The sequence below is a fragment of the Aphelocoma coerulescens genome, chromosome 2 (assembly GCF_041296385.1).
Source record: "Aphelocoma coerulescens isolate FSJ_1873_10779 chromosome 2, UR_Acoe_1.0, whole genome shotgun sequence".
Lineage (NCBI taxonomy): Eukaryota > Metazoa > Chordata > Aves > Passeriformes > Corvidae > Aphelocoma > Aphelocoma coerulescens.
Genome location: NC_091015.1, coordinates 46,405,778 through 46,418,013, shown reverse-complemented (window position 1 = coordinate 46,418,013; position 12,236 = coordinate 46,405,778). Strand labels below are relative to the sequence as shown.

The following is a 12,236-nucleotide window of genomic DNA, read 5'->3' as shown; positions in this document are numbered from 1 at the left end:
AGACAGATGAGTGAAAATATTTAACAGTGCTGAAAGCAAAAAATATGTCTCTAGTTCACTGAATTCATGAAAACATGCAGGGTTTAGCAACTATTCAAGACTTGTTCATCTTTTATTTTGGGCAACAACTGACTTGGGGCTTCAGGGAGACAGATACCTGTGACCAGGTCCCTGCAACAGAATAAGGGGGTGAAGCCAAAACGCAAGGCCTCTTAGCTCTTCCCTCGTTTCAGACTGCTGAGGTTGCTGAATCCTGTGAATTGTGTTCCTCAGTGTATGAGTGCCTATATGTTGTATGACTGTACTAGGTGGGTAAGAAGCCATTCAGTTAAGCTGTGGAGTTCCAAAGCTCAACAATAAAATACAGACCTTATTGAAGTTGCTGCACTAGTCTTTGATGTCTGATTCTTACCACTCAGCATTCAGTTCAGGCTTTAGCTAATAATTAGGTAAATAAATTGCCACTTGACACCTGCCTGTCTTTACTTTTTCAAACTTTCCTTATGCCAAGAAGTCACAGATTTGCATCTTTCTAGGAGGGACTGGATATAAACTTCATGCTTTGGCACATTGCAGATACATTTTTACTCTCTGCTCAATCCCATATTTTGCTATCAACCAAAAAAACCCCAAACAGAACAACAACAACAACTAAACAAAACCACAACAACCAGACAACTCTTCCCCCCCAGAAAACGAAAACCTATGAGTCCAAGCTCAGCAATATGTTCAGTATGTTACTAGTTCATTTAGAATATTCTTCCAAATGAAGCATGTTCAAAATATTTTACAGAACTAAAAGCTTTGTGTGACTGCAGCACAAAAACATAATCCAAAATGTTTTGGCTAAAAAAGGGAAGCCTTCTGTTTTCCTTACAACTGAGGCCAAACCAATTTTAATTTCTGACTTCTTAATTAATGTTAAATACAATTTAGACTGAGTTTCTCATCAAAAAAATATTGCCATGTTTGTAGATCTACTGTTATTTAGTCCATCATTTTATCTTTAAGTGTCTTAAGTATAAGAACAGTTAAATTCAGAGTCTTCATAGATTATGCCATCTGCTAATGAAAATCTATATTTCAGAACTATGCAGAGCATGGTTAATAATTTGGCCATTTTACAAATTGACCATTTTACTTCTTGGCCATTTTTTTATTTATATTTGTTGTGTTGGTGTCTAAAGGTTTGCTGTGCTCATAAAATAAGAATTTCATTTATTGGCAAAAGACAAGTCTTGAAAGCTATTTTCATTACATCCCAGCATAGACTGAGAAGCTGTTGCAATTTTTCTTGAGAAAGAAAAAAAGAGATTGGCCATATGAGATTCAAGTTCATCTGACCCTGTCCGAAGACCCAAGCTTGTGTTAGGACCTTGGTTAAGATGTTAGGCACTAAGGTAATTCCCCAACCCCTGGCTTATTGGTAGGTGAGTTTATTCCTTCATTACTATCCACAGTAGTGTAGATGTGTACACCTCTACCATTACTTTTCACTAAATGTAGATTTAGAGCTGTTCTCTGTGAAAAATGCACTATAGGATTAGATGACTTGTGCACTGAAAGTGCTTATTTTCTCCACAGACTGCAAAGGAAATATTGGATGATAAATGAGAAGTAGACATCTGTGCTGTGTGAGTCTGAAATTGACCAAAAAAATAGACAATTATTGTATGTCATAAATTAATCCTGTGTGAGCAGGTTGCTCTTTAGTTCAGGGTGGGTAACAACCAAGGTGAAGTCCAGCATGTGGTAGAGCACACTGATGGAACTGAGTCTTCCATATGCAAGATGAGTGTGAAAAAAACCCAAACATCCTTGCTACCAATTTTAGTTTCAGTCTTAAAAGTGAAGAATTTTTTTTGCGGTGCAGGTTTTACTACATCAAGCACATTAATGTAAAAGTTTTGAATTAGGGCGGTCTTTTGAGTTTTGGAGGTGTGAGTGTTTTATTTTGGTTTGTTTGTTTTTTTAATTTTCAGCAAAAATTAACATGTAAAAAAATCTCCTGGAACCCACTCGGTTTTAGCAAGGGCAAGAAGAGTGGGCTGCTCCACAGGGTCAGGGGTGCTGGGAGCCAAAGGTGGCAGCAAGGCAGCCAGGCAAGGGGTCCCCCTACAAGGGGCTGGTCCCACAGCAAGGTGAGCAGAGAGGCCTGGTAACAGTGACTGAGTGGAGTGAGAGTCCGGGGCTATCCAGACCAGTCTGTAGTGATGAGGCAGGGAGCAGCCAGGATCAGCAGGGCAGGCAGGACGAACGAGGTGCAGTGCCAGGCACGCCTACAGTGTGCCTTGGGCATCCTCCAAGGGACAAATGCAGCTCCCAAGCCAAGGTGCCCCAATAAAGACAAAGGGTCTCTCTCAGCTCTTTCTCTCACCTTAGCTGTTCTCAGGCAGTCTGACCCCATGTTACAGGGCTATGCCATGTCAAAGCTGGGCTTCAGTCCAGCCAGCTTATACTTGGGAAGTGAAGGAGATGGATTCACACAGGGCCCTGGCAATGTTACCACATACTTTGTAAAGAGTAGAAGAGATTATTTTGACTCTAGAAATTACAGAGTAAAAGGGAGTTGAGGGACAGGAAAAGAAATGGAGACACTAAACTGTACATATGATCACAAAAAATGATAGAGCAAAGGTGATTGAGTCCTTCTCCCCCTAACCAGCGTTTCAGTGAAACACCAGTATTTGCAGCATGGGATCATCTAAACTAAAGGCTAAATTAAAGAAGCAGAAGACTGAAGCAAATGTAGAAGCTTGTTGAGGACAGTAGGAGTAAATCTTGAGTATAAATTATATTTGGCTTACAAATTTTTCTGATAAGAGTGGTATGCCATCCTTACTTCCAACACCACTCAGTCCCTCCTAGGTAAGAGAGTTTACTCTATCTGTTAGCATCTCAATAACTTCCTGATTTGAGAAACCACAATTGTCTAAAACTTTATCAGAAGTGATGTGTTTCCTTTCACTGCAAAGAGCTGTTGGATAGAAACACTAAGTTTTCACTTTTTATAGGGGCTTTTGCAGTCTTTTCTAAAGGCTGAGGCTGTTTGATTTGAAAGTTCAGAGCTAGACTCTTAGTTGCTATAAATAAGCATAGCCTCATTATTTTTCTAGGCCTGTAGCAATTTTTGGTGGCTGAGATCTGCCACACAGTTTGGAGCAAAAGTGTTATTTTCAAATAATAATCAGAGGGATGACCCCTGTTAAAAATGGTCATATTCCACTGTAAATATCTCCTGTCTTACCAGAGAGACAGTAATTGTGAAATTTTCCGAGAACTGCTATTTCCACTTTTCTCTGCTTTAACATCAACCTCCTATAGATTAAATAGTTTGCTCATGCAAAAAACTCTTATTTTCTAAACTATGTAGCTGTTGACAGATTCATGTCATTCTGAAAGAAATCATAATAGCTTAATACCACTTTATAGAATCAGGATGTATCAATTGTCTCGAGTTTTTGCTTGGGTGAGGTGTGGTGGATGCAATCCTCCTTATCCAGGGCCACCTGGACATTACAGGCCTAAATATCTTTGTGTGATCAAAGCACAAACTTTTGTGTCCCAAGACTGCTTCTGGTGGCATGAACAGCCTCTTGCAGCTATCAAAGAGTTGAATTAATGTGTCGGTGTGTTCTTACCTTCACCTTGTTCCAGTCTGTTACACTTTGTGACAGGTTATGGTGGAGGAATCCTAGTCTAGTGAAGGCAGCATGCAGATTCAGCTTTGTATATTCACTGCTCCTGAGGCTAGAGAATTTCTCAAGGTCGTTCTGCTACTAAAAATGGACTCTAAGTGCTATACGAAATAAGTCTGGTCTAAAGTCCTATTTACTGATGAAACTGTCATGAAACTGTCATGAAACTGGTGAGTAACCACCAGTTACTGGGCTTAAGTAATACACTGACTAGCATGTTCAGCCCAATAAAATAATTCCATTTGGTAGTATTACCCAAAGACTATTTCCCATACAAATGGGTATAAAATGTTTGCTTTCATAGTCACATATCTCCCTGTCCAGTGAAGAATTTATCCTCCTTTTTCGACTGCCCCTACAACTCCCCACCATCTTCCTAAGCCAGATTTTCCTGGCTTGTGTCCGTGTCTTCTTCCTTCACCCTCTCCTAAAATCACAGAGCTAAAGAGTCCATTAAGGTGATGACCCTGCTTAGGATAAATTTCTTTGCTAGTATTGTCCTTGGTCTGGGAAAAGATTCAAGTCAGTAGGAGGAAAATTTTCTTTGTGGGATAGACAGTATTTTATTAAGAGACTGTCCATAGAAAAGTGGCTAAAATTACAGTATCTCTGTTCCTAGCAAGATGTCATTTGGGATACTATTACTGATTCCCAAGACAGATATTAGGTAGTAAAATTTAGATGTTAAAACACTTGCACTGTAGATATGTGGCTTGGAGTGGAGGTCAATTCCCCATGCAAAACACCCTTCTTGTCCAGTAGACAGAGGGGTGGCCAGGCTGCTGAGCAAGAAGCCCCTAACATGCATGTCAAATGTTAGGAGGTGCTGAGTTAGCCAGCATATGGATGCGGCTTCTTCCTGCTTTAACTTTGGTTTTTTATACCATATTGATCTTATATTTCTTTTAATTAGCATTCTGAAATCTAGAAAAGCATTAGGCATAGATTAGCATAAGACTGTGCATCAACAATGCCAATACACCTCTTATGGCCAGGATACCTTGCAGGAGGAAATGCACACACTTGTATCATCCAAGCATTTGCTGAGCTAGAGAGAAGGAATTTTGTGGATCAAAAATGTTTGTTTAAGGGTTGCCAAAATTCTGCTCAAATCTCCTCTTAAATATTTAGCTCCTTTTTTGGATCCCACTATTATGGCCTAGAGGCTAAAATTTCCAGAGGCTTTGACAGTGTCATATATTCTGCTCTACAAGTACTGTTAGAGAGCAGAGAGGGTGACCAGAGTGTCAGAGATCAGAGGAGGTGAGCAGAGTGTCAGAGATCACAGATCTTCTTCCCAAGGGTGTTCAAAAATGAGCCTAGAGGGACTGGCATGTGTGGATGTGTAATTCATCTGTGTCTGTGCACAGGGGCAGCAAAAATACTGGGGAACTCTTGCTTTTAGCCCACTTGGCTCACAAATCACTAAACTCTCGGCAACATGGAGATTTAAAACACAGATAAGCAAGGTGGCAAATGATTTAATAATGATTAAATAAACTAGTGAAAGTGCATGTATAGTAGCTGTGGAAAGTTATTCTTGTTTTTTCCCCCTTTATATTTAAAAGCATATGCTTCTACCTAATATTGACCTATCTTAACCACATCAGACATTGGTGGTGGTCTCCTTGGAATTAATATATTTCCTTAGCTTCCTTTCCTGATTATTCATTTTCCTCTGTTCATTCTATGTTCCCTAGTTTACCTGTGTTACCAGAAGCTTGCCTAGTTCCACTTGCTTCTGAAAACTACAGTTAGTCCATCACTAAAAACATGCCAGCACTGCCTTACTTGGTGAAATCTTGGGGAAGAGAAAGATAATTGGATATGTAGTCAGGTATTTGGTGTGTAGCCCAGTCTTATTTTTCTTCTCTCAGATACTGATGTGCACTTTGTAAGGTGCAAGGGTAATTTTGAGATAAACCTGTAGCAGTTAGTCACTTAGAACCTGCTGTTAACCTCATCTTAGTTACAGGTGTCTGAGACTATTGCAGTGGTTTTCACAGCAGATGTACAAAACAGCACACCTGCTGTTATCCCTTAAGATTTTGGAAAGCGAAATATAGATCCTAACAGGCATCACACTTTTCCCCCCATACATACATAATCACTGCAAACTAAAATGCCTCTTCAGCTGCCACTTAACTCTAAAGATTGCCAATACTCAACCATGAAATCATCAAATGATTTAGTTTGGGTCATTGGAGCACAACAAGTCCAACTCAAAGCAAGGCTATCTTCCAAGTTGGATTAGGTTGTTGGGGGCTTTGTCCAGCTGAGTTTTAAAAATCTCCAGCATTGGAAAGTCCACAGCATCACTAGGCAACCTGGTTCAGAGCTTAACCATGGTGAGATTTTGGTTTTTTTTCCCTTAAGACTATTTAAAATATCTTGCTGTCAATGTAAACTTCCTCTTGACATTTTACTATGCACTTCTGAAATGAGTACCTTTTCTCTAACTAGGCAGTACTCAGTACCGCTCATTAGGCTTTTCTACAGGTCAAGCAAACTTGCTCTCTTTTGTGTCATGTTCTCTACACTCTACACCAAAATCCAAAATATGGTATGCCTGTATTTGTCATTAGTGGGGACCCAAACTGGATGAAACATTCCAGGTATGGCCACGCAAGTGACAAGTGAAGGAGGAAAATCCCAAATCTTTTCTCTTGTCAGTGACCAGCCCTGGTTCGTCTAAGCGTAACTGCTAACTTGTATTTAATTTGATGTTCACTGGGACCTCAAATACTTTCACAAAACTATTTCCTAGCCAATTTTCCCCAAACTCATACTGGTGCAGGAGATATTATATCTTCATACCTGCACCACTTTGTATATGGTTTTATTGAACTTCATGAGGTACCTGACAGCCCATTTCTTCCTTCTCTCAAAGTCTTTTGGTGGGACAGCCTTGTCCTCCAGTTTTAGTCATTGCACCTTTTTCCAGCTTGCAAGGTTCATGAAATTGTTTTAAGTGCAGTTATTCATGTCATTGATGAAGATGATAAATTCTGTTGGTCTCAGTATTGATCCTTAAGAGATGTTATTCCTATTAGGCTGTTGGTTAGGTTTTTGTAATAACAGTCCAGCCAGGTTTTCACCTACCTTGTAATTTGCCTATAAATTCTATTACTGGGCTAGGAGATCTGCAAGGCATGAAGGCACATAGTAGGGAGCAGCCATAAAGGTCCTCAAAAAATTTGTCACTTTCCCATGTCCCTTGTCTTTTTCAGCAATGGAGCAATATACTCCCTGTCTTGTTAATTTTTTTTTTGTTTTGTTTAGGGGTATTTTGTTTGTTTTGGTTTTGTTTGTTTGGGGATTTTTTTCCTACAGAAATATTTCACCTTGTACTCACATCTCCAGTTTCAGCTCCAACTTTGAGCTTCCTGATTTGCCGCCATCATGCTCAGGCAATGCCTTTGTGATGCAGAGAAATCCAGAATCATGGAATTGTTTGGGTTGCAAGAGACACAAACAATTGATCAACTGATCCAACTCTTAAACCAGCACTGCCAAACCAGTATTAAACCTGTCCCTGTGTGCCACTTCTACACAACTTTCAAACACTTCCAGGAATAGTGACACTACCTCTTCATTGGGCAACCTGTACCAATGCCTGACAACTCTTTCAGTGAAGAAATTTTTCCTAATATCCAATTTAAACCTACCCTGGTGCAACTTGAGGTCATTTCCCCTTGTCCTGTCACTGGTTGCCTGGGAGAAGAGACTGACTCCAATCCTGACTACAACCTTTTTCAGGTAGCTGTAAAGCGTAATAAGGTCTCCTCCATGAGTCTCCTTTTCTTCAGGCTAAACAACCCCAGTTTCCTCAGTCACTCCTCATAAGACTTGTGTTCCAGACCCTTCACCAGCTTCATTACACTCCAGCACCTCAGTGTGTGTCTTGTGGTGAGGGCCCCAGAACGTAACATGGGGCTGGATATGCAGCCTTATCAGTGCCGAGCACAGGGGGGAGATCACTGCCCTGGTCCTGCTGGCCACATTACTCCTGATACAGGCCAGGGTGCCACTGGCTTTCTTGGCCACCTGGATACACCCTAACTCATGTTCAGGTGGCTGTCCACTAGCCCCCTCCAAGTCTTTTTCCTCCAAGAAGCTCTCCAGTCGCTCTTTCTCCAGCCTGTAGTGCTGCTGGGGTTGTTGTGACCCAAGTGCAGGACCCGAAACTACACATTACGGAACCTCACGCAGTTGGTCCACGGATGCAGCCTGTCCAGATCCCTCTGCAAAGCCTTCTTACACTCCTGCCCAACTTGGTGTTGTCTGCAAACTGACTGAGTGTACTAGATCCCCTCATTCAGACATTGCACTGATAAAATAATCAAAATGAGTCCTACTACTGATCTCTGAGGGACACCACTTATGACCAGATGCCAACTGGATGTAACTCCATTCACAACCACTCTCTCAGCTCAGCCAGACAGCCAATTTCTTACCCAGTAAAAAGTATTCCTCTCCAAGTAATGAGCAGCGAGTTTCTTCATGAGAATATTGTGTAAATAGTGCCAAAGGCTTTACTAAATTCTAGGGAGACACCTACCTTTGCCTCCATTTCTTCACAGCTCTTTCTTATTCTTATCCTCTTTTGCTTTTTTTTCCCCCTCTGCTGAACATCAGTTACTGCACATCATGCAGACAGCGGGTGAAACTTTGTTTTCAAATTCTGGAAATCACTTACCATTTTCTCCTCCCAAACTATAAAGGCACTCCATCATCTCTATTCTTCATTCAGAAACTCTGGTGGGGTTTTTTTGTTTTGGATTTTTTAAATTTTGCTCCCTTGAAAAGAAACCGTGTCAGAAATGTGTAGAGGCATTAAAGAACTTGTTGCCAGACTTTGGGAATTCATCTATGTCAGCATATAAAGATTTTTTCTTTGTTGACATAACATCTACAGCTAAAATGAATCTGAATAAGATTTGTTTGATTAGTAGCATCACCCTGGGAAGAGCTGACATCATTTAGTTGTGGGATTTTACTAGATTTTAAAGGTTTAGTCTGGAGTTGATTTTGGAGAATGTACTGGAAGGTGCTTCATGTACTACTACATGTCACAACCATGCTATTAAACAAAAGTATGCAATGGTGAGCAGCATGAACCTGAGACTATGGTTATTATGTCACTAATGTGGCCATTAAGTTTTCATGTTAAGATTTATTATGCTGTCATTACAGTACTTTTGTTTTTGATGTATCAAACCACTACTACAGTACATATTTGTTGACATCTCATCTGTTTTAGAAAGGCAAATGATTACAAGTTACCAAGGAAACTAATAAGCAGTATGCAAGGAATAGGCTGTACAATTTGTTTTGCTGGATAGCAAGTCACTGCTGTTTTAATGTCAATTAAATTGTTCCTACTTCTCACACTGATAAAATAAAAACAAACCATGTACTATATAAAAACATTATAGCCATATCCATTTAGTAAATGGAAATGTGCACTGTATTGTAGCTTATACAGATGGGAGATAAAGAGGGATGTAATTTGTTGGAGGTTTTGTGTACTTTATATACAAAGTGCTTTATTTTATGACTTTACAGAAAATCTTCTGTTCCATTAAGTCCATAAGACTACATGACCACAGACCTCAGCACCTGAAGGAGTTTTTAAGACTGGTAAATACAAACTTGTTTTCTTAGTTTGAATTGCCTGGACAGTTTGATATAAAAGCTTTCATTCAGATTTGCTGACGAGCTGTACTGTGAAAAGAGAAGTTTGGAGTAAATCAGATCAGTGGGATTGAAATTGATTTTAGCTTGTGACTCAGATAAAACAGGTCAGCTGCCCCAACTCCTGAGCAGATTACACTGAGAAGCTGTATAATGCCACAAATGAAAATCAAAGAGTTTAATTTTTTTGAAAGCAAGAGGGGATTCTCAAGGGACTGTACATTTTGAAGCCATAATAGCTGTTGTTAGGTATTGTTGTGTCTATTTACTGTGGAAGAAACATTAGGGACTCTCTGTAGCCCTAGAGAACATTTGTTCATGATTCTGACCTTTGGGTGAAGGATCATGAATTTTTAAAATAATGTTGGGTATTCTTTGTTATTTTTTTTCTGCCCTGTTCTCCTGAGCCTTATGTATTCTGCATGGTTTGGTTTAATGAGTTGTACCACATCTCCTAACTTTTTCCATGTATGTAAGATTTCACTCTCAGTAAGTCCACCATAATATTTGCAAATGCTGCTGCTGCCGCCTACTCACTGCTTAAATTGACTGTCAGCGGTCATGGAAGGCCGGGAGGGTGTGTGTAGTTGAGCCCCAGAGGAGACAGGCAGATGAGCAGGACATGCTCACCTACAGTGGAAGGAATGGAAGGTGGAGAAAAGGTCAGACTTTTGGAGAGATAATATTGTGGGGCATTGCTACCACAATGAATTTGTTAGATGGATTTATTTTCTCACTTGTTGGATTTGCCCTCAGTGACAGCAGCACTGCCTTTACTGTAATACTTGCTCATTACAGCTTATGCAGAACAGATCCACGTGTGCTATAACCAAGACCAGACCATCTCATATTATTTACTTTGTGTACACCTTAAAAGGACTTTTCTTTTCTCCTTATATCAGTAATACTGAAATGAAAATAAGCATGAGTACTATTTGATACTGATAACCTTCAAAAACATGTTATTAGCTGGGTAATATATCTTAATGTCTGTGATAGCAAGGACAGGCGAGGTGGTGTGCCGGTCCCTTTGGCTTTAAAATCCCTGAAATCATGGAAGACATGAGAGCATCAGCTTAAAGCATTTTTAGCTGCTTTGTGTTCGGATCGCATTTCTTCAAGAGTATTTTTGGTGGTAGGGTTGGTGGGTGTTAACCAGTTCTAAAATGAAATACAATAGTTGCCTGTGGCAAAATTAGATCAACAAGCTGTCTAAACTGCAGGTTCTGGTATTAGTGAGGCAGTGTGCATGAACAGCAGGGGATAGCTGGATAAGGAGTAGAAGAGGTGGATATGAATGAATAGGTGGAAAGAAAAAGATAGGAATGGTATGTAGAAAACTAGAATAATATAATTTTTTCTGGGTTTTCTGAACTTCTAGTTCTTCTTTCCAAACCATATGATGAAAGTAGTGTTTTCACTGATCCTGCCAATAGTCTTTGTTTCCCTCAGGTTTGGCTTGAATATCCAGGGCTGTTTTGCTAAAGTCCCCATGGGAAATGGTGGGGAGAAAGCTTCATGGCTACTTTTTAAGTATACTTCCACAAAAGATGTGAAGTCACTGAAACTCGGCTGCACAGAAAAGTTAGAAAATCCCTTTGTGAAGTATAAGAGACAAAAATATATATATTTACTGGTATATACAAATATGAAACTTTCATTTTGTTTTGCCATGTTTGCAAAGACTGAAAATTTAAATATATTATGATATTATTTACCAAATATTCCATGAGTTTGGAAGGTAGATTACAAGTATGCAAATGGACTAGTAGGATGAAAGTACATGCTGCAAGATTTACAGAGATGGAATAAGTTTTAATTCAGGAAAGTATTTCCTGCAGAGGAAAATGTGTCATCGTAAATGAGAAATTGTTGCAACAAATGCAACTGTTGAGTGTTTAAGGAATTCAAGTCAAACTGAATGAGACTGAAAAAAAAATCATTCTGTAGCATCTTGTAAAATGCAACCAGAATTCAAATTAACACACATAGTGTATTCATAAAAAATTATGAAAAGACAAAATAGAAATACAGTCTCTAAAAGTATTAATCAAAGACAATAGTTGCAGGATGATTTTAAACCTATCAATCAAATTTTAAACAAAGGAAGAAGGTGGCATTAAGTTTATATTCAAATTAAGGTATTAAATTATATAGTAACTCAGACAATTGTTCCTGGATTTGTATAAGTAGAAGCCAGTCCATAATTTTCCCCTGTGGAATAAAGATGAGAATTTCAAAGGATTACTCCTGGCTAAATGCATTTTACATAAATGCATAATGCAAAAGTATAAGCTGCAGGGAGAATCATTCCAGTTATATAAAAAGTTAAATTATGTGACATTTAAAGCATAGCTCAGAAATATGCATATATGGAACACAGTGTGTTTATTTCTTGGGCTCAGATCAACAACAAATTGCTTTCATGGCAGCTGCTTTCACAAAAATGCCTTAAGAGTCAAGGGGTTTGGGTTTGGGGAGGGGTCTTCTCTAGTGGAACTGAACTGTTCTTTACCTGTTAAGAGCACAAGCCAGTCAATTAAAGATAGAAGGGAAAAAAAAAAAAGAAAAACACAAAAACATATTGGGGCAACTAAATGAACTGTTTTTGAAGGAATTAATTTCTTCAGTGTGGTAAAAGAAACAGAATGACAATCATTAAGATGTGGCTGGGTTGGACAGTGCTTGGAGCAGAAATAGTGTGAGCTTTCACATGAGTTTCTAATGTACTTTCATTAAAGTGAAAAGGGCATTCTGAGGAGAATAAATTAAATATTCATGTTTTCCTAATGAGCATCAAGGGTCCCTCAATTTTCTGTTTGATATTATTCTGTCCAGACA

At 39.2% G+C, this 12,236-nt stretch overlaps 1 long non-coding RNA gene across 2 annotated transcripts in view; it reads left to right on the top strand.

The window, feature by feature from the left end:
* LOC138106535 (uncharacterized) overlaps window positions 1-12,236 on the top strand; it is a 50,071-nt gene that overhangs the window by 1,731 nt on the left and 36,104 nt on the right. Inside the window, exon 3 of one of the 2 annotated variants that reach the window (XR_011149018.1) lies at window positions 9,267-9,345. The exons of the other annotated variant lie outside the window; for it this stretch is intronic. This is a non-coding gene — a long non-coding RNA (uncharacterized lncRNA). Of the gene's footprint in view, window positions 1-9,266; window positions 9,346-12,236 lie in introns of those variants that run through there. 2 annotated transcript variants of the gene reach the window in all.